Here is a 23,909-nt window from a genome sequence, read left to right as displayed (position 1 = left end):
CGTGTCCGTTGCGCGGTGCTTCTATAGTATCACCCACCGCGTTTGGAACCCTTGCGCCACACCACAGGACACAGCACCGAATACATGACGCCCGCATTGTTCGCGCACTCACTCATCACAAGAGTCCCCCCCCCCTCGATAAGTTTATTTTATAAAAAACTTGGAGCTCGATGAGTGACGGCTAACAGAGTAAAGTGTCTTGCCATGCACACATGGTCATTTGCTATGTGCATGTTTTCAATGGAGACCACTATGCAGTTCAAATGAGCACACTTAACGGCAGAATATACACTTAGGAAAAAAAACCGTGTAGTTCACCCCAGTTCACTACATAGGTAAATTACTCCACAAAATATTTAAATCAAAAGTTCACAGGCGAGATCACGAAAATCCTAATATAACAGATATATCAGTCCGTTGCCCAGAATTCTAACCCAGAAAAGCCACCGGTCAATGACCTCGACGCTTAAGTGATAGCGTCCCACACGAGACGAAAGGCACATCTGCTGCACTTGGAGCTAACCACCAGAGTCGCTTGGACGCGTTTCTGTCCAGACGTCTTTCTGAAAAGCTCGACGACAATACCTGGACGCCCTGCTGAATTAGCAGCCCCTAATGGGCGAAGATCGCAATGCAAGTGGACGCGTTGCTTCCATGCGTACCTCAGAGGCGTTTGAATGACTGCATTGGGAGCGTCAACGCATTTACCACAGCGATCATATTGCCGTGTATGCAATATCAGCGCAACTGCCTTCCGTCTGCGAAGACGCCATACGGGGCGCATCGGCTTTCCTATTGTTCAAAGAGCAATAGACAGACATTCTGTTCTTATCTCCTACAGATTTAATTGTCGGCTCTTGAACACTACTGATAATGCCAGTTAGCTCATCGCGCGAGACACCAACAGCGTTTACTGAAGGTTCTAGTTGTGATTCAAACTTTCCTGTTTTAATATGTGCTTCTGCACTCACTTGCGATTCTTTCAGACAGACCTCATTTCCACTAAGCCGTGAAGTGAAGCTGCCTGTATTCAACGGCAAGCTATTTGCATTGTTTTCCACCATGCCCGAATAAGCTGATGCCGCACCATGCAGCACCCTTGGCGAATCTCCGTCGAACTCAGAGTTCGCTCTACGGCATTCACCATCTTCATCTCAAGAACACTTGGTGTTCTTTCAATGACATCTTTCAGAGGTACCCTTGCCTCTCCAGTGCATGTGTTTTTCCTCCCAGAGGTTGTAATGCACAACTCATCTTTAATAGAACTCCTCTGTTCCTTGCTCCCGAAGCCTTGTTCTGCTTCGTCAAGCTCAGCTAAGTTTTCCCAGTTCCCTGGCTGCCCGTCTCTATTCCATCTTCAAGCCGGACACCTGTTCTAGCGAAATGTTATGGTGAGATTGAAGGTCACTCTTATTCAAAGAGTCCAACCCACCCTTGCGACTACCGTCTCGAGCGCACACCTCAAACTCATCTTCACGGAAGCTAACCGACGGCATATCATGGCTCTCTGTTTTTAGCCCCGTCTTTAAAGCATCTGCAAGCTTTAGATTTAGCAGAAGTGTTCTCTGCTTTATTTCCTCAATTTCTAACTCGTCGATTCGTGCTCTCCTTTCTTCTTCCAGTTCTGCTGCTCTCTCTGCGCGCGCTCGAGCTTCTTGTTTTTCAGACCACTCTTTCAACTCCGCGCCCTCTAACCCCATGCGCACGCCCAACGCTACGAATTCCGCAAAACTCATCGCGGTGACTCTCTAGTCGTGCAAGTAGGAAAAATGGCTTCGTCCTGTCCCGTCCATCACGATCAATCCCATTCCGCGAAATGTACACCCCGACTACAACAGAGGCAGGCGCCTTGCGCGGGCGACCGCCTTTCTCAAGCGCATAGACGTGAAAGTGGACGACGTCTCGTTCGTGGACGCCGCTGCCTATCGCAACAACCGAGCCTTCGCCGCGGTCGCGGTTTCATCCACGCAGCGGATCCTAAACTCCGCCACTATCCTCACCCGACCCCGAAGTAGCTGAGCAAGTAGCCATAGCCTTAAGTGTGCTCGACAGCAAACGAGAAGTCATCTACAGCGACTCTAGAGCGGCCATGAAAGCCTTCGAACGTGGCGTCGTCTCCGATCAGGCGTTACGCATCCTCCGCAGCGTGGATCCGAGTACTCTCAAGCATCACACCGTCATCTGGTTCCCTGCCCATCTCGGCCGGGTGCCGGGCGCCCCGTCCAACCTCAACGAGATCGCCCACGACGCAGCGCGCGCGCTTACCGACCGCGCCGTCACAGGGAAACCTCATCTCGCCGAGTTAGAAGCCAACCGGGACGCACCCATTACGTATAACGACATCACAAAACACTTTTACCTTGGACGCCGCATTTTTCCGCCCCCGCATCCGAAACTTAACAGGCCGCAGGCGCTAACCCTACGCTTACTGCAAACGCACACATATCCAAACCTCGCCAAGCTTCATGTTTTCTATCCCGACGCGTACCCAGCGACACGTGCCCCTCGTGCGGACACACGGCGACACTCACACACATGCTCTGGGAGTGTAGAAACGCTCATCCCGGCTCTACCTCACACAAGTGGGAGACGTCCCTCAGAAGCTCGCTTCTCGCCGACCAGCAATGGGCTGTCCAGCAGGCCCACGAGGCGGCCGCCAGGTATTCTCTGTCGGTCCCTACGTGGGAGACGCCCGCTACGCGCTGAGCGCGTTCTGCAGGACGTAAATAAAGTTTTTCCAATCCAATCCTGTCCCGTGCTGTCGCGGACGCCAATTTGTTATGCAGGTTTAGTGCTTTGAGCTTGTTTTATTGAGGCAAGGCTTCTGACCGGAAATGGAAGGAGCCATTCTCGAACTCACACACAAAAAAATAACTTTATAGCACATAAAGGAAAGAGAGAAAAAGGAAAAAAACACACCAGCACCAAATAGAGTCAAGCTATGCCTAAACTAACATCATGGTGTCCGGGGCTATGAAATGTATCTAAGTTTCAGGGGACGTTCGAGAGAAAAAGTCACCGGTTTTGAGTCGCTGGTGGTGGCTCGGGCGGCGGAGTCGTCGCTGACACGTTGACGGCGACGGCGCTCGTGGAGCGGACGATGTGTCGAGTCGGCGCAGAGGTTACAGAAGGTGTTGGCCTTGGCACAGCGGCTGGCCACCTTCCTGCCCACGTACCGAGCGTGGAATCCGGCGGTAGGCACCCGGGCTCGTCCCGTGGCTAGCAACTGGCAGCAGGAGTCCTCTCGGCAGCCGGACGGTGATTTCTGCGCTCCACGGTGGCTCAGCTGCCCGGATCCGCTGCTCGGACGATGGGAACGACCAATTCCCAGGTTTGACCGTCTCCGAGGACGTCTGGAGGTAGACGCTGTCGGGCCCTTTGTGCTCGAGTCCGAAACCCGACGGCACAGACCCTGACACCAGCGTCTCGTCCGAGCTGTCCGAGTCCGACTGGCTGCCTTCTATCTCCTCCTCTTCCTCTTCTCACCCGTCTGCCGTGCCATCTTCCTATTGGCGGCGGCCACACGGGCCATGCCCCGCCGATGTCTTCCTCTTTGATGTGTCGCATGTGTCCGTTGCGCGGTGCTTCTATAGCATCACCCACCGCGTTTGGAACCCTTGCGCCACCAACACCAGGACACAGCACCGAATACATGACGCCCGCATTGTTCGCGCACTCACTCATCACAATTCTGCATAAGTTAAGTTCTTCGGCTATGGACTCCGTTTAGCTGCGCTCTATATTTGCCTTGAGACTATTTTTATATATTGATCTATATATAAAGCTAGTCTACTGAAGTAAGGGGAGGAGAACTGAGGAGGAAGGAGAGGAGGAGGGGCAAGCTTAATGCATAGCATAACCTTGAATACTATAGTCTGGCAAGGCAATCGAAAGGGAAGTGAGGGTGAAGAGGAGGGAAAGGAGGAGGTAAAGCCATAGCATATTCACGCACAGTATACCAGGATAGCAAGCCATGGGAAAGAGAAATGGGGTGAGCAGGAGTGATTTGAGGGCTAGAAGGAGGGAAAGAAGGAGTGAGGGCAATACAGAAAAGTGTAAAGGGAGAACGAAAAATGAAAGAAAGGATAAAGAAGTTGAAAACAAGGTGAAAACAAGGTGAAGAAAGAACTCAATCTGCATTCGCCAGGTGGCGGTGCTTGCTAGTTAGCTCCGCTGTTCACTCAGATTTCAGAGGCGTGGCTTTAAATATTCTGAGGATTTTCGGACACAATTCTTGAAACGCCCTGTATATTGGCAAACGTAGTGAATTTTGGTTCTTCTGTCACAACAAAATGGTCTCAGCACCGCTTAATAAAGGTGCCATGGTATGGCCCCTGCTGTGTTCGCGAGCCATATGCACGGGCTTACATATGTACACTGATTCCCACATCATTGCAGCTTCCTGTTTCGTGACATCGTCACAGTTTCGTATCACGCTTTCGTGAGATGTCGAAGACAGCACTCGGCGTGTCGAAGATAAAACTCTTTTATTAGGCCGAACTTGTGGCCTTCAAAAGGAAAGTCAATTTACAGCAATACACACTGTACACTGACGGCGGCGAACAGCGTCGGCCGGCGAAAAAACCGCTCATCGCTGGGACGCGCCGTCATTCATGCATCGTGCATGGGACTTTCTAACCTTATCACTGGTGGTTCACTGGTGGTTGCGCAAGCTCTAGCCTAATCTTGACTATGCGTGTCATGTGCGCAATCATGACAAAATGATCTACTACGATCTGGAATGTTCCGGGCGTGCTGGCGCGGCCCGCGCAAGACAGCGATCACACGTGCAACTAACCAGTTACACAATCATAGCAAAAGAAGCGCGCGTGGCAATGCCCCCCCCCACCGGAAAAAACATCGTCCAGATGCTTGCGACAGAACATAGAAGGGGGATATCAAGTGCCTACACAAATGAATCACAATAACATGCAAAACGTAGAGTCCACAGGTTCGCAAACGCGTAAAGAACTGGTTAAGGCGCACGACATGGGCGACTTCAGGTCGTGCGTGGCGTCGCTGGGAGTTCGTATTGCCCTCCAGAATTACCTATTAATCTGGAGCACCGAGGCGTCGAAGCACCTTGTATGGCCCGAAGTACCGCTGAAGAAGTTTCTCACTGAATCCACGTCGGCGTAGCGGCGTCCAGACCCAAACACGGTCGCTGGCCTGGTATTCCACGAAGCGTCGTCGAAGATTGTAACGGCGGCTGTCGGTGACCGGCTGATTCTTGATGCGCCGGCTTCCGTGCTGTCCGGCTACTTCCGCGCGCTGAACAGAAACAGTGACGTCGAGGTTTTCTCCATCGGCGATGTAGGGTAACATGGTGTGGTGTGTCGTTGCCGGATTCCTTCCGTAGACCAACTTCTAGGGCGTCATCTGCATTGTTTCTTGCACGGCCGTGTTATATGGGAAGTTCACGTACGGAAGGATGGCATCCCAGGTTTTGTTTTCGACGTCGACGTTCATGTCCAGCATGTCAGCGATTGTCGTGTTTAGGCGCTCAGTGAGGCCATTTGTCTTTGGGTGGTAGGCGGTTTGCAGCGGTGACTTGTCGGGCTGTATCTCAGAATCGCCTGAGTTAGGTCCACAGTAAAGGCGGTACCTATGTCCGTGATGAGGACCTGTGGGGTGCCATGATGAAGGACGATGTTCTCAACGAAGAACTTGGCTACCTCGGCGGCACTGCCTTTGGGCAGGGCCCATGTTTCGGCGTAGCTAGTCAGGTAGTCGGTAGCTACGACGATCCACTTATTAATGAGGGAAATCCTAGACGCCTCAGACACCGCAAAAAGAACCAAGAAGCACAGGGAAAGAGCGTCACTCGCAAATGATTTGTTCTCAGAAGAAACGCAGAAAATATATACGCCGCACAACACATGTACACACCGCACTGCCTCATTATGATGAACCAACTCAGCAACAAGTACTTCTAAGATCTACTTATTACCGCAAGTCGACATTGGGAACGGTCCCTGGAAGTCCATCCCGATCTGCTAGAACGGTCGCCGAGATGGCTAGATCGGCTGAAGAAAGCGTGCTGGTCTTTTTGGTAGTGTCTTGCGCCACTGAGAATCTCTGCATGTCCTTACGTAGCTAGTCACGTCGGCGGCAAGGCGCGGCCAGTAGTACTTTTCTTGTATTCTTGCTAGCGTTCGGGAAACACCGAGATGTCCTGCTGTTGGGTCGTTGTGCAGGGCCTGGAGGACTTCTGGTCGCACTTCTGAAGGTAACACGAGAAGGTACTTAGCTCAAAGTGGTGAGAAGTTCTTCTTTTGGAGAACGCCGTTGCGTAAGAAAAACGACACCAGTGCTCGCTTGAATACTTTCGGAACAACGGCGGTCTTGCCGTCGAGGTATTCCATAAGGCCTCTGAGTTCCGGGTTGGATCGCTTTCGTTCAGCGAAATCGTCAGCACTTATGGCTCCCAAGAAACAGTCATCAACCTGGTCGTCTTGCGGCGGCGGCTCCACGGGGACACGAGACAGGCAGTCGGCGTCAGAGTGTTTCCTTCCGGAGTTGTAAAAGACGGTAATGTCGAAATCTTGAAGTCTCAAGCTTGATTGTGCGAGACGACCTGAAGGGTCTTTCAAGCTAGCTCTCCAACACAGGGCGTGGTGATCGCTCTCAACTTTGAATGTCTGCCTTAGAGACAGGGACGAAACTTTTACGTAGCTCAGACGATGGCAAGGCACTCCTTTTAAGTTGTGGAGTAGTTGGCTGCTGCCTTGGATAGCGACCGGCTAGCATAACTGATAAGCCTTTCCAGTCCGTCTGTCCTTTGCACAAGGAGGGCAACGGGTCCTACGCTGCTTGCGTCGGTGTGTATTTCCGTATCGTCGTACAGTAACACCTCGGTGATACGATCACGGCTCGTACGAATTTCGGGGTGATACGAATTTTTCTGTGGTCCCGGCCAATGCCCATTAGCCTGCAATGCATTAGAGTACGGTTGTTGCGAAACTATTTGCACCCGGCGACGTTTGATACGAAAGTACGCTAGTGCACAGGTGCTGCCCGGGCAGCACCTGTGCACTAGCGTACTTTCGCAGAAGACGCGGCAGTCAAACGCGCGCGCGGGCATCCGCGCTCCGCGACCATCGACGGTGCGTCGTTGCTTCCTAGATAGTGCGCGCGAATCTTGGAGGCCTTCAGGCGCCTTCGCGTTTATATTACAGATGACGTTGACGTCACGCTTTTTTTCCGACGCATTGACGCGTGCTCCTGTGCTCGAGGCAGCAGCGTCTTTGTTGTCACTGTGTTACTGTGTTAACATGTGCTTGTCATGTGCAAGCCATGTCCCCGCAATCAGATGTTCTATGAAACAAGACTGAAACTTGGGCTGCGGGTCCGTCATGAAGCATCATTAAAGGTGGACGAAGACCCCAAGAGACGAAGCGGACGGTCTTGACGAAGGAGCTTGGCCTCTATCATGTGCAAAGCGCCTCTTAAGCCACTTTTGCCGCAGTACTCTATTGTCATGCAGAAAAAGAGTAGTAAGATTAGGAAGGGGCTACTAGCGGTCACGGGGCACAACACATCTGGTTCATTAATTACACACGCGCGCATGCACCGTATAATTACGAGTACAAGTATGATCGTTGACATCTAAAAACTTTGCTAGCAATCATTCAGAGCTGTTCAGGACGTCGCTGCGGCCTTGAGAAACACTGAATCAAAATGTACGCCAACTTTCTTTTGTTGCCTGCTAATTTTCCATGTTTTCTGGTGATACGAATTTCTGATGATACGAATATTTTTGGTAACCCCGCGAGATTCGTATCACCGAGGTTTTACTGTATTCGTCGAAATGCGCAAGTATCGGAGGCGTCTGCAGGTGTCATTTCAATTCTTGAAATGCTTCAACTTGCGCCGTTTCCCACTTGAATTCTACATCGGTCTTCGTGAGTTGAGTCATTGGATCGGCGATCCGTGAAAATTCCTTGACGAAACGTCAGTAATAGGCACACAAGCCTAATGTAGTAGGAGACTATAACTGGAATTGTGGTAAGGGACTATAACCCACAAGAGAGTACGCCGTATCAGAGACGACGACGGTGTGCGCGAGCGAGACGCTCACGAAGCTCAAGAGCTGCACAACGTCGCCGGGCTGGAAGAACGCGGCCAGGGAGCCAGAGCGCCGGTCGTTCGGCCCGAGAGACAAAAGGAACCGAGCTGGTGCGACCAGACCAGCCGGGACGAGCTTGGTGTGTCCGGGAACGAGGAAGCGTTACGGGCCGGGCCTAGCAGCTGTTCTTCTGGTGTACGAGCGTTCGGGCCAGGAGCCGAGATCGTGGCCATGGTGTCACGTCCGAGTCGGCCGTCTTCAGCGTGTGCCTGTGCGTTCTGCGACGAGCAGGTCGTCTTCTGCTCGTGCACCTTCGTACGACTTCATCACGCACCTGCGCGCTTCGCGCTGGCATCGTCGCTACCTGACTGCGGTACTGCGAGTGACGCTCGACGGGCCTATACGTCACGGCGCGCCGATCCACTCGCTTGTTGGTTAAAAACTCTAAGATTTAGGACTTATGGAATATTGGTAGTGTTAAGTCAGACCAACGCCTCCTATAAAAACTATGCCTGGGAGGTGAGCCGCAGAAGCGCTGCCCTACCCTTTCCTTGTCCTCCTTTCCACTCGGTACAGTGGCTAGAGCCTCTCGCGGCGAACTCTTGCAACTTGCAGCGGCGCGTCGACGCGACATCCATTCACCCTTGCCTGTTCTTGCCCTTGCACGAGCAGACGACGTTCATGCTACATATTGGAACGTTGAGACGCTCTTAGACGAGGTGACTTGAGAAAACGCTAGCCGTTATGTGGGCGAACATGTGGCCATAAACGTATGTACCTTCGACGAAATTTTTTGCGTGGTCGCGAAAGCAGTATGCACGGTTGAGCGTCGGCCGAAAGAATTCCAGCGTTAGTGAAACCAACGGAGGAGTTGATCAAACTAGAGCGCGAAGAAACGCCTTTCGAACGCGCTAGTGACGCGACGGCGTAAACGAGCTGAAAACGATGCTGCGCAAATAAACAGACATCTACACAAAAATTTGGCCGCGTATCTGCGTGCTTCGCTGCAAATATCGTCTAAAGACGATAGAAGTGGCGCTGCGTGAAATATGGACGCCATCTGGCAATACGTCGGAAACATGAGTGCTGTGTTGCGGGCTGGTAGTCCCCGCGCAGCGGCAGGCGAAGAGCGGCGGTGACCAACGCGACCGGTGGGGACGCCGGCCAGCCCGAACACGCTGTTTGGCGCGATGCGCCGAAGGAGAAGAAACGTCCGCACTCAACGAGTACTCTCCACAAACTCTTATTACACGTCGCCTGGGTAAAACAGGAATGCCAGAGGGGCGCCCCCTGTCATTCGTACAATGCAATCCTGAACCGAAACCGAAACACAAAATGAGCTTGTGCAGAGGCCACGGAGGAAGACAAGTTTCAGCGCAGTCGCATTTTCAGCGCAGCTTAAGAATCTAGGGTTCTTAAAATTGCGTATCTATGTATTTTCTATTAAAGGAACACACCACCTAATACTCACCTAATGATGTTGCGCCTCAGATAGCGTAATATTTACTTTTTGATCAACAACGTTCACAAGTATGAACAGCCGTACCAGTTCAAGATGGGTGGGCGGTAAGCAAGTGGTTCAACTTTGGTCGGGTGGCTGAATCGGGTGACGTGCCGACAAACAGAAAGACAGACCAAAATTTCTGCGTTTAAGTTCCCCAAGAAAGACTATCGTCTTTAATAAACGCAGGAGACAAATGCTACAACGCCCGTTCTTGGGGAGCTGTTGTTTTGCCTTGCTTTCATGCGTTTATGAAAAAGGTGATGTGTTATTGAGCCGTGCGCGTTATTGCCTAGTAATGCGGTTTTGCTGCGTGCCCAAATGATCGTCGAGCCTAAGGAAAAAGGCTTCACATCTTGATTTTTGCGCTACTAAAGACGAACACATGAGAGAGACGGGACAGACGCTGTTCTCTCATGGGATCGTCTTTCGTAGCGCAAAAATCAAGTTGTTAAGTACTCACCAACTCTACCAACAACAAGTTCTTACTAATAATAAAAAAAGAGTTGCGGGCTTGAGTTTCTACGAGATACCATTGGACAGCAGTTTACGTGACCAGTGGCTCAAGGCGATTTCGAGAGACGTCTGGGTGCTAACAAGTAAAGGTAACCCTGTAGTGTGCCGTCTTCACCTTCGCACTGCGGTCTGTTTTACCCATTGCTGCTTGAAGGCCTTCGCAGATTCGTGAACTGTGTGCTTCGTCATCGGAGGTCGGTCGCGAAACCCCTTAAACTTTGCGTTCACAGGATTGTGGAAGAGCTCGTGGGCCTACCAGTGTTGAACTGTGCAAAACACTCACCGCAAATCACCGCAAAGAGCTGCTGCTGCTAATTGCCAGAACGTTTATGAGGCCGCATTAAGGCAGCGTTCCTGTAACCGACAGGAACGCTGCCGCCAAGCTGCTTGAAAGAAAACTCCTGTCGCGAAAAGTTCCTAAGCTCTAGCCGAGAGTAATGCAAGGAAATGACTGACGCTCCTCCAGCGCACGTCAGGAACGCGCGATCAACCGCCCGCACAAAGCAGCCAGCTGCTGCCGCTGCATCGACACAATGTTGCCGACACCATCGCTCTCGCTGGTTCCGGCGGTACAGTCGCTGGTACCACCACACGGCGCCCGCTCGAAACGCGTGGCAGCGTTTCTCCAATGGAAAAGCTAGCGACGTCCCAGGCATAGTTTTTTAACACGAAAATGTTTTATGCCGGGGTCCACCAAGACTTCAGTGACGTATTTCCGTCACGGAAGTGACGTCGAAAAAATGTACACGATTAGATGGCAAAGAAAAAAACCTTCAACGGGCATTGAACCCACGACCTCTCGGTCCGCAACAACAGATGCCGGGCACGCTATCTACTGCGCCACGGTCACACACTATGGAGGCTTTACAAACGCGCCTTTTATATCTACCACTCTGCCGGTCGTTGGGGTGGTGTTACCCTCTGGGAGCGGCAAAGTAAAGTAATTCATCATTAATGTGGCTTCCGCGATTAGTACCTGCAACACGTTACACGTTCGACCCAATCGGTGCGTTTTCAGTAGAAGTGCAATTTTGTCAATGCCTTAACACACCGCGAGGTGGCGACCTTAACGCAAGCGTCGTAAAAGCGTCGGTCGCGAAACCCCTTAAACTTTGCGTTCACAGGATTGTGGAACAGCTCGTGGGCCTACCAGTGTTGAACTGTGCAAACACACTCCGATCACCGCAAAGAGCTGCTGATCATTTACCAAGATCAATACCTTTAGATCATTTACCTTTAAACAAGGTAAATGATCTTGCGAAAACCTTGAATTTGACGGAACTTGCTCCGGCTGATATTTCCGCTATTCACAGAATGGCATCAAGGCCAGGTAGAGAGCGTGGAGTGATCCTTCGCTTTGTCCACCAGGACCTTCGAGATACGTGGCTTGAAAAGAGAAAATCCTTGAGGCAGGAACAAGAAAAGTCTACATAACTAAGAACATGACAAAGCGTTCCCGGGCTCTTTTATTAGCAGCTAAAACCTGGGCTAGGAGAGTTGGCTATGACTTTGCATGGCATTCCAATGGGAAGGTCTTGGTGCGTAGGAGAGTGGAGAACGTGCGCAGGTCATCAGGTGTGAGGATGACTTGTCAGCGTTGAACAATTGATGTTTGTTTTTGTGCTATTCCTTGGGTTCTTTTTCTACTGCTCTGTAAAATGGATGACCTCGGATATATCGCCCTTCGTGAGTTAGCGAAGCGGTTTGAAAGTGTACAAAGAGGTTTTCTTCGATGCTTCCATTTAAATGTACAATCAATGGGAAACAAAGTAAATGAACTCGAGTGTCTGTTTAATGAAACGAAAGGTTGTTTTGATGTAGTTATGCTAACGGAAACCTGGCAATCGGATATTTCAGAAGAATTTGAACTACCTCATATGAAAACGTTCTCTGTTTTTCGGCCAAGTCGTCGAGGGGGTGGTGTCACTATGCTACTTGAAAATTCTTTACCAGCCGTACTGCTCGAAAAGTTTACTACAGTTACTGCTCATTACGAGATCTTATGTGTTCAGTTTCAAGATGTCATAGTTGCTGTGTGTTACCGGCCACCTGATGGTAACTTGTCTGATTTTTGTGCAGTTTTGGATGTTTTTTAACATATGTAAATCAACATCAATACACTGTTATATTAGGTGGTGATTTCAATGTTGACATGGGGCATGAAAGCACAAAAAAGTGTGACTTTGAAACTATTATTGCATGCAACGGTTGCGAAAATATTATAAATAGATCCACTAGAATTACTCTGTCTTCGGAGACCACCATAGACTTATTTATCACAAACTGTGATCTGTCGTGTATGACCTGTGCTGTCCTTACGTATCCTATTAGTGATCACATGGCGATATGTTGCTCAGTAAAAAGAGGTGCACCTCCGTTATTTCAGAATGACATTCCTTATAGTTATCAGCATGTCTCGCCAGCTGCTTTAGATGCCTTCCGTTCAGAGATTGGCACTTTGCATTGGGACACTGGTTTTAACTCAAATGATGCGAATGTAGCCTATGACGCGTTTTTAGAATCCTTTACCTGTATATACAAAAAACACTTCCCTTATAAAGAGCGCAAAAAACCTAAAGGTTGTCGGAAACCATGGATGGCATGCGAACTCTTACGTAAATTAGACAAAAAACAGATTATTTCGGAAATTCATGCGTACGCGCGACGAGGCGGACCTAATTGCTTTCAAGCAGTTCCGAAATGCCTTTAGTAAAGAAATGAAGAAATCAAAGCAGCTGTATCACATACAAGCATTTACTGTGTGCTCAAAACGAGCAGATGTTTTATGGAATAGAATAAACTCTTTGATGGGCCGCAATCTGAAAGCAGAAGAAATTAAGGAGGTACTCCATGATGGAAACTTTGTCAGTGGAGAGGCTATGGCCAATGTTTTTAATGATTACTTCGTTTACAGAGACTTCAACGACAGATCACCCGCTGCTTGCCGAACTACGGTCCAGAAACTACAAACACGTTTTTCTTAGCAGGTACTATTGAACCAGAAGTCCGTACAGTATTTCTCGGCTTAAAAAACAGTCGCAGCTGCGACGCCGCTGGCATGCAAATAAAACCAGTGAAATATGTTATCGATCTGATCAGTCCAGCACTAACACACATATTCAATCTCTGTATATCGACAGTGGTTTTCCTTCGAAAATGCAAACGGCACGCGTAATAGCTCTCTACAAAAAGGGGAACAAGCATAACATTGCAAATTATCGACCGATATCTATTCTCCCCGTATTTTCTAGAGGTTTAGAAAAAATTATTTTTAGTCGCTTATCCTGTTTTCGCACCAAATACGTCCTGACAAAATCGCAATATGGCTTCCAAAAACACATGTCTACAGAACTCGCCCTACTGGATCAAAAAGAATATATTCTACAACAGTTCGAACAAAAAAAAAGTGGTCGGAATTTTTGTGGATTTCACACAAGCATTTGACTACATTCACCACGGTATTTTATTGAAAAATTAAACCATTATGGCATTCGCGGGCTCCCACTCATGTTACTTAAAAGCTATCTGGCGCACAGATGTCAATTGTTTCGATAAATTATTTAGTATCAGATAAGAAAATATAATTTCAGGGGTACCACAGGGGAGCATTCTTGGCCCTTGAAATCGAGAATTTGACGAAATCTCGTCTGGTCGGGATGTAATGGCATTGTAGAAAGAAAAAGCCAGGACGCCGACCAAGGAGGTGTCAAAAATATAATAAATAACGTTTCGGCTTCCACACGGAAGCCTTGTTCACTAAGCTGGGAGGCCCAAGCTTCCAGCTTAAATCCGCTAAAATAATCGCTTGAGGCATCCTGCATACGCAAGAGGTAGATTGCCGTCGTTACGGTTAAGCGTGTTCCCTGTTGTCTGGATAGTCAAAGATTCTAGATAGTGCCGTTTCATCCAGTTCTTTTCCCGGGCGATAACTGAAGCTTGGTCCCAGTCGAAGCCGTGGTGCGTTTTTTCTGCGTGCTCTGCGAGGGCACTGCAAATGACTTTTTTCTTTTTCACGTCATTCATGTGCTCCTTTAGACGTCGCTCGAAATTTCCGCTTTCCCCCACGTAGACATAATTGCAATCAGCGCAAGGAATCTTATACACAACGCCAGGGACCTTTTCCTTTTTTAGTTTGTCCTTGACGCTGACAAGCTCGTGACGTAGCTTGTGGCTCGGAATATGGGCGACTTGCACATTATCCACGCAGGACGCGTGCCAATGCTTCGCTGATGCCAGGAACGTACGGAATGGAGGCGCGATGCTGGCTGAGGGAATCACGTGGCTCAGTCGGGCGCAGGGCTCGCTTCTCGGACGAAGCAATAAAACTTCTGGGATACTTGCACGCTCCGAGTTCGCGTCGGATGCACGCTAAGTCGGAGTCTAAGTCTTCTGGCTTGCTGCAAATTCTTTGGGCCCTTTTAATTAAAGAAAAAGCCACAGACCGTTTGTGGCTTACAGGATTGACGGACGCGAAATGAAGACATCGCCCACTATGTGTGTCCTTCCTGTGAACTTTGAACGACAGACGTTGTCGGTCCCGCTGTACCAATACGTCAAGAAAAGGTAGACGTCCAGAGCTCTCCTCTTCCACGGTGAATTTTATAGCTTCCTCGATGCTATTCAAATGGTCGGTGAATGCGGCCAGAGCGTTTCTCTTTATGATGCAAAAGCAATCATCAACGTAGCGGAAGAATACTTTCGGAGGAGGCTCGAAGGAAGCCAAAGCCAGGCTTTCCACTGATTCCATAGCCAGGTTTGCCGCAGTTACGGATATCGAAGCGCCCATAGGAGCTCCATGCAGTTGCTTGTAAATGACACCACGGAAAATAAAGTATGTATTCTTCAAACAGAAGTCCAGTAGTCTTGCGAGATCCTGCACTTCAAACACGGTGCGCTCGCCCAGTTTCTCATCAGCCTGCAGGGCAGCTTTGCAGGCGCTCACGGCAAGTGCCACAGGAACACAGGTAAAAAGGGAAACGACGTCGAACGACACCATGATTTCATCGTCATCCACAGTGAGATGGCGCACCTTGTCAATGAAGTCCTGCGAGTTACGGATGAACGTGGGGCCACTTCCAACCAGTGGAGCACACACACGGTGAAGGTAACTCGAAAGTTTGCAGAGAGGCGAACGCGTGAAATCCACGATGGGCCGCATTGGCGTGCCAGACTTATGAATTTTGGGAAGGCCGTACAGTGCCGGAGCGGAGCCGTTGCGGCAAAGAAGCGAAAAATAAGGGCCTTGTGTTGCGGCTTCACGTCGTGGAAAACGTCAGCCAGAAGGTTCTGCAGTTCCCGTTCCACTTTGAGGGTGGGGTCACGTTTGAGGATGACATAGGTGCTGCTATCTTGGACGAGGTCCGACATCTTGCTGATGTAGTCAGTGGTGTTCTTAATAACAGTGGCATTCCCTTTCAGCTGGCAGTATCACAATACCGCGATTCCTGCGAAGATTGCTGATTGCGTTATGCTGTTCGGGCGACAAGGCAGAGTGCGGTTTACGCGGGAGCTTGGCGAGAATGCTGATCGCACGAGTACGGGCCTCGTCTCGCTCGGAGTCATCCACCTGACCAATGGCATGCTCTACGGCACAAATCATTTTCTTTGGGTCAAGTGCGGCACTCGTGTTGAAGTTCAGTCCGAGTTCGAACACGCTCATCTCGGGCTGACTGGGAGCGTACGAGGACAAATTGCACACCACTGACCTTGCTCGGTTCGACGTGTTGCTCCTGTAGCGAGGCTGCAGGCGATCCAGTTTGTTCCGATGTGTCTGTTCACATCGGGAGAAGTGTAGTTGAGCCTTGAAGTTTGCGTGTAGCTGAATACTGGCGAAAATATCCGGGCACTGGTATTCAAGGCGACGGCGAGCAAAGAAGAGCTGATTCTGGAAGTCCCGGATCGTTGCTCTGCAGTCCATGATCCGGGCTTGAAGTAACTGCCGCTCAGCTTTCGATACTACTGGTATACGAAAGCCGTGTGCACCGGTCTCAGCAAGCGCAATGACTTCGGAATCAGGCCTAGGGCTTTGCACGACAGGTTGAAGTTCAGGTGAGCTTTGAACGAAGACGCCCGCACGGTAAGCGAAATTCAGCTACACGCAAACTTCAAGGCTCAACTACACTATTACTCAGACGCGGGGCTGAGCCATGGACAGGGAAAGATTTTTCGCACTTGGCCGGGAAGCAGGACTTAACAAGTATGGGCTTAAAGAATGGGTGAACAAAGAATGCGCACTAGCTCGCGATGAGCGCGCACGTGAATGAGAGGAAGCTAAAGAAAGCGCTGAGCGGCAACGCCTACTGCAGGAACAAGAACTGAAGATATTGGAGCTGAAGCTGCGACTTCAGGAGGGCATGGGGAGAGAGTCTACTGAGGCTAAAGGACCAGGGGATGTACCTCGAGCACTACACGTGCACCGGAAGTATATAGCCCTCATAAACTGATACCGCCCTCTGACGAAACGCGGGACGATCTCGACGCCTACCTACAGCGGTTTGAGCGGGTCGCGACGTGTCAAGGGTGGCCCCGTGAGAAATGGGCTTTGTCATTGAGTTTATGCATAACTGGAGAGGCTCTGACTGTGATAGGCCGGCTTGATCGGGCAGCTGCGTTAGAATATGACCAGTTCAGAGCGGCGCTACTGCAGCGGTTTCGGTACACTGCAGAAGGCTATCGGGAGAATTCCGCAAAGCCAAACTCGAAGATAATGAGTTCGGCCTGCAGTATGCTGCAAGACTCTCGGGATATTTGACCATTGGATGGAAATAAGCATGACAAAAAATGTTATTCTAGCTTGAGGGAATTGATGATATGCGAACAGATCATCAAAGGCTGTTCTCCGGCCCTCAGAATTTTTCTTAAAGAAAGAAAATGTTTGACCCTGAGCACAATGTCTGAGACTGCTGACAGATTTATAGAAGCACAGGCGCTCTCGAACTTGAATAAAGAACACGCTCACAAAGAGACAGGGCCATCTGAGCTTGCAAAGAAGTCGGAGACAGCGAGGAAGACAGGGAAACCCGCGAATCGTTGCTTCTTATGCGACAAGACGAGGCATCGCGCAGCTGACTGCTGGTCACGTACCAAAGGAAATACGCCGGACCGATGCGGTAAATGCTATAGGAGTGGCCACAGCAGCGAAAACTGTAACCGTCAATTGCATAAAAACCAGGCGGAAGGAAAGGAGCCGACTTCTCAGGAGCGCAAGGATGGATACGTGACGCTGCAAGAAAGCGAAGCGATACCCATCGTCACTGCGACATCTCGTCGCCCTGTTACGTCCGGCAACGTTGTGAACGTGCCTGTCATGAAGGGGTTCCTGGAGAAGAGACAAGCTGACGTGCTCCGGGACACCGGCTGCAACACGGTTGTCGTGCGACAGGCCTTAGTACCAAAAGAGAAATTTACTGGAACATCGAGTCCAGTGTATTTACTTGATCGTAAGGTGAGGTACCTTCCAGAAGTCAAGGTATTTTTGCGCAGTACATTTATTCTGGGTGAAGTACTCAAAAAGTGCATGGTGGACCCACTGTGCGACGTGATTCTAGGGAACATCAAGGGCACGGTATTGCCAGGCGCAATCCCACTTGACGCTGATATTCGTAGGAAGACCGAGAAGAAACCGGCCATCGACTGCGACAAGGAGAAGCCAGCGATGGAATCCGGTGACGTCGCTGCCTTTCAGGAGAATACAGCGGTCGGGGAATCTCAGAACATGGCCCAGGAGAATAGTGATTGGAGGTCCCGAACCAGAAAAAAGCTGTTGTAGGAGCAGGCCCAACGAAAGTGGGGAACGACCCGCCCTTACCCGTGCACTGAAGTAACGTAGTAACAGAGTGTCCTGGCCCTTTCCTCTGTTATGATGCGGTGTCTACAAAAAACTAGTCTACATATAGATCAATATATAAAACTAGTATCAAGGTAAATTCTCAGCACAGCTATACGGAGTCGAAAATCGAAGAACTAAACTTATGCAGAACACGAAGTCTTGAAACAACCTTCATAGACGAAGGACATTGCTATAAGTCCAGCGGACAAGGGTGGTCGTAGAGTAATCTGGCCTATAGAAATATATAAAAACGAAGCTATCAGACAACTCAGCAACACGCACTATCAAAAATTAGCCTCGGACCCGACTCAAGAATATAGTAATAGCATACAACATACCATCACTGATTTTCTAGCCAGAGAATTATTCACACACTCCGAGCACCGCTTCCTGATGCCTAAAAACAAGCAAGCAGGCCACTTCTACCTTCTTCCGAAGATTCATATGATGTCCATAGATAAACTGCTGATCGCGAAAATCCCGGGCAGGCCTATAGTAACTAACAACAATACACCTACTGAGTCGCTATCAACATTTCTAAATCATCATTTATCTAAAATACCATCTAAGCTACCATCTTTTGTTCAAGATACACCTCATTTCGTCTGAAAAATAGATTCCATTAACGAAACACAAACACTCTCGGATCAGGCCATTCTGGTAACATTAGATGTCTGCTCCTTGTATACGAATATACCTATCGCTGAAGGGATTGAAGCCGCCTCAAAATCACTCATAGAAAGCAAGTAAACACATAATGCTGATGTTTACCTATCGTTACTGAATTCAGTCCTGACGCTAAATTATTTTGAATTTGATTCTTCCTACTACATGCTAGCTTTCGGCACTGGTATGGGAACCCCTTTTGCGCCAACATACGCCAACATTTTATGGGACAGTTGAGTTGAGTTGAGTTTATTTACCACATACAGTTTTACAGTAAGTGGTTGGGTCAGAGTTAGAATCAGAGCTGTTGTAATCATGTCCAGCGAAGCCTTCCATCTATCTCCGCTACATAGACGACATATTTATCATATGGGAACCTCGCGTAAGTGCACTAAGCGCATTCCTTGACCACTCTAACTAGTTTCACTCTAGTATTAAATTCACCATGTACCATTCTTCTAGTGATGTTAACTTCCTGGACAAGACGGTGTCTTTATAAGCAGGAAAATTAAAGACAACCGTTTACAGAAATTCAACAGACAGCCAACAATACCTAGATGACTCTAGTCATCACCCTCGACACTGCAAAACAAGGGATACTTGTAGGACAGGCGAGGCGTATAAGAAGGATCTGTAGCGACGACTGTGACTACGTTCTGCACATAAGCAACATAAAGGAAATATTAGTAAAAAGAAATTGCCCGCAAGATGCTCTAAACAAGGTCTACAACAAAGCATGTCAACTAGATAGGAAATCATCACTAGCTCAAAGTGCCCCTGTAGCCGCCAGCATTTTTAACCAAATGCTCAAATGCGCTACCAAACATAAATAATATCCTCCGTAAGTAACCCAATACTGGTAAGCAACGAGCGCCTTAGAAAAGCGTTTTCCCGGAGCACCAAAGTTCGTGCATCGCCGCAATAGGAATTTTAGGACATGTTAGTGCATGCAAAAGTAAACCCTCATTCTACTGCCCACATAACACCTTGTTCTCGTCCAAGATGTGTGACTTGTAAACACCTTCAAGATGACGTTATATTTAAAAGCACCGGAACTGATTACGTCCATGATATAAAATCTAGTTTTACCTGCACTAGTTCAAACGTTTTGTACATGATCGAATGTTCAGATTGTCAAAAACGGTACATTGGCAAAACGGGACTGCCGTAAATGTTAAATTAAACTGGCATCGCGCGGACACGGCGAAGAAGTTGTCCAAAGCAGTGGCACAGCATCTAATTGTAGCAGGTCACAACTTCGACGATCTCAAACTTTACATACTTCAATCAAATTTCCGTCCCCAAGAGACAGATAATATACAGTCATACCTTATTCACGACTTCAGTACATTCCAGGCAGCAGGTATTAACGTTTCTAAGGGGCTCTTGTGTCTATTCGCAATTTGATCTCGCCTCCCTTATGACTCACCCAGCTCGTCACGGCGGCGTCTCCCCTTCCCCCTCCCCCACTCTGGCAGTTGCCCTCCCCTTCTCCCTTGTGGGGAGAGGGCACAAAGCATATACACACGAGCGCTAAGAAAAACAGTTCCAGCCTTCAAGAAGACAAGTCCACTAGCGGAAACGTCGGCTCGAGCACCCACCTCCTGTTTACGGAATGTATCAAAACATGCTGCACAGGATTCTTCCATGCCCTCCTGGACCCATGTTTGTTTACCTGGTGCGCGGCCTATGGGCCTAGTGCGCTGCAGTTTTGACTGAACAAGTGGCGCCGCCCGCGGCGCGGTGCGTTTCTAGTCAGTCGCGGCTGAGAGCGGGTGCCTACGGGCGGAACCATAGCAACTCGAAAGGACGAAGCTAATTCGCGGTGAAACAGGTGTGTAACAATGTATTGTGGCGTGTATCGCTGTCGCAACAGCTACAGAAACACTGTCGTTAAGCTGCCAGAAATAAAATTATATGGATTTCTATGGAAGGCTCACGAGAGCGAGCGATGACAGCGTCGGATAAGGGCGGTGCGACGTGCGAGATAAACAGACGCTCTTAATTTTTTAATGCTTTCCTTGCTATTACTGCGCATATTTGCTCGTTGTGGTCATAAAGTATGCCTTCTTTTTAGCCCCGATGGAGGTCTTAGGCAGCTCGTGAAGCACCGAAACCGCATATGCAGTGCCCACTTCTTGCGCAATGATGAGAGAAGCTCGAAAGCCCTGCATTCTGCCTGTGTGTTCCGACACGTTTTCCTGCGTGCTATGGAAAGGTGACAGCGTGACCCTGCGACGAAGCGTTAAACATCCTCGTATCTAGAAGGGGACGCGGCGATGGCCAGAGCCACGCGCATGACAGGTCTCTGCAGGATGTGTGCTCGCACTTGTTGACAAACATATACAAGGCGGCGACGAGCTCGCTTACACCATCTTCAGCGTCCACCCTTGCATCTGCACCTTGCTCCCACAATGTACAATTGGGTCTATAGACGGCTGGGAAAATGTGCAGAAATCATCGAAAAGTCCGAAGGGAACGAGCCAGCGTAAAAAAAAAAGTGAGAGGAACGAACGTTTTTTCTCTGCTTAGCCCAAACATCAACTAACACACGCAGACTGATTAATAGCGGAAGCCCTGCTGAATAGCGAGAATGGATGGAAAAGTCAATGTAGCTCTTCGCGTAATGGATGAGGGAAGAAAAGCACGAGCCGAGCGTGCCGAGCGGTGGCGATGTTGCGGATGGAGGCGCATCTTCGTCACAATGCCTTTAATTTAATGTAAATATTAGAAGACCTTGATAAAACTTTGATAACCTGAAGGCGGACGTCCTAGTCGACGCTCTTCACACACTTGCAACTGATTTCGAAGGGCCCCTTTGCTGACACAGTTTGCTCCCTGACGCCGCAAACATGGTTAGCGGCGTAAAGATCACTGCCGTGAAGAAGACTGCTTTTATTTTAAATAACTTTCTACGTATTCAGTTCCGCGGAATCGACACAATCACGAGCGCTGCTCGTTCCGCAATACCATTGCTCTGCTCCCACAGAGCGGCGTTCGCAGCATGCCGCGACGGGATCACGCGCGCGGCCGCTACTCGCGGCGCTGACTGTCCTAGCGCCGCAGCGCCACCATACCAGCTGTCGAGGCCTATAGACCTCAGACATTTTAAATTAGACCAGAGACCGACAATGGAATGGGCAAGAATTATTCCTCTTTGCCGCTGACTTTACAACTGTGCTTCCCTCTGCGCTCATTTTTCCTGTGGATAAATCTCACGCTAGTCTTCGTCATGCTGTCATACTACTGAGTCGTCCTTTTGTTGCATGGGTCAGCATAAATTCCTTTTTGCCATTTATCATAGATTGTGAACGGTGCATTCTATAAACACATAACATTGCATTAAAGTTGGAAACAGGTCAAAGCGTAAGCATCTCTATTACATTGCCAAATATTACAGGCTTCAGGCTTCATCTCGTTGAACATTCACACTTTGTATTATCAACAACTTAAGTTTGTACATGGGTTTTCATCAACAACTCTCGTGGAGGAGTCCCAAGGGTGAGGGGTTTGGGCACCCGCTCTCCATCTGTTACTCCCGCGTTTGAAGAATACCATTGAGCTGACGTATGGACATCCGTGCGTGTAAATAAGTGTGCGTAGGCGTGAGTATAATCTTTCACTGGTGTTGAGCGTGAGAGGACATAAAGCTCACAGTAACGCTGACAGTGGCACCGAAGATAGATAGGACGAGGCGTATGTACGTGCGGAGGACGAAGTGCTGGTCATGTTTGTTTAGCATAGGTGACACAGACAGAAGGCGAAGACAAGCGCTTCGTTTCTAGTGTTCGTTCTGTTTCTGTGCGCCATCGGCTGTGAAGGTCTGTTTTAAATGCGAAGCATTTCTTAGCGAACCTCTGGCACTTTGAGCGTTTTCTATCTATCTATCTATCTATATCTATCTATCTATCTATCTATCTATCTATCTATCTATATAGCCGCCTACGTCTGGGGGCTCTCATGATCGCCTCCTTAACTTCGTTCAGACCAAAATTGGCATAGGAGGGTAACATGCATTGACGAATATGACTGTCGGGTCATGACATGAATAAAGTGAAAATTCTGTCGCGTACGTCGTCAAACCCTTTCCTCCAAACACGTGTGGCACATACCCGCTTACCACGGGCCAAGGTACATGGGTATGCGCCACAGGTGATTGACAGTTTATATCTACCCGGGAACGGCGAGAACAGACAATAAATGCGAGAGCGTTAAGAAAAACCGACATCGGCAGCATTGACCTGACGAATGGAAAGAAAATTTGGATCCCATCAGGAATCGAACCCAAGCACTCTGCGTCGCAATCAGGTATTCTACCACAGAGCCACGTCAGGTCTGTAAACTGGTTTGGAAAAACATTCTATGCAGGCGTAATGTCGGTGCAACGTCAGTTGTGGTAGTGGTGCTTGCTATCTATAATTTTACAAGAGAGCAAGAAACACTATACATGATACTTCTCCGATACAGACGTCATATCAGATTACGTCTGTGGTTCCAGTGTTGGCTCCACTTTTATAGCAGTCTAATAACATTACATTGTATCCCTATGATTCAGCAAGCTATATTCAAGCATTGCTCGACTACGGAGGAATACATTAAGGAAAGTTACGTATGATATTCCCATCATCGCACCGTAAAGTGCACTTAGTCCGCCAGAACGACGCAGTGTCATCTTCATTTCTTACGAGGCTGGGTGATGGCCTCATGCTGATCGAGGATGATGCCAGATTGATCGACAGCCGCTTTGTAGACTAGGCTACCTAGGCCACATACGCCCAGGTAGTCTACGAATACGACAAGCGCCATCCACTGATGTTGGTCTACGTAGCACTATCCAGGCCTACCAGCCTCGACGTCCTATACCTCACCAACGCGAAGGGTGACTTCAGATTCCAAGATGTCGCCGGCTCTATCTACAGACATTTGTCGACAAAATGACCAAGGCATCCACGGTTTCCAAAAGATGTACTGTACCTCATACTTCACTACACATGGACCCCTCGTCACCGCGATCACGACCTGATCCGATAACAAGCCATGACCAGCTGCTGGTGCTCACTGATCACGGGTATGATGACCTTGTTCAAGAACTGTCAAGAACTTCTTGCACACATGCACACGAGTTCATGAAACGTGCGTGCGTTCTCTATCATAAGGGACAAGTATAAGAACTACATATCAGCTTACGGCTTCTGGTGTTGGTATAATACCCACGTTGCCGTTGCCAGCGTTACCCTACTCTAAACAACTGGTTATATAACACATATGCGGCTCTTCAACATATATGTGTGCGTATAAAATTTATACAAATCTTTAGCGTCATTTTGTAA

The sequence above is a fragment of the Rhipicephalus sanguineus genome, chromosome 6, assembly GCF_013339695.2.
Source record: "Rhipicephalus sanguineus isolate Rsan-2018 chromosome 6, BIME_Rsan_1.4, whole genome shotgun sequence".
Classification (NCBI taxonomy): domain Eukaryota; kingdom Metazoa; phylum Arthropoda; class Arachnida; order Ixodida; family Ixodidae; genus Rhipicephalus; species Rhipicephalus sanguineus.
The sequence above is the reverse complement of the archived record's forward strand: the minus strand, read 5'-3'. Positions refer to the sequence as shown.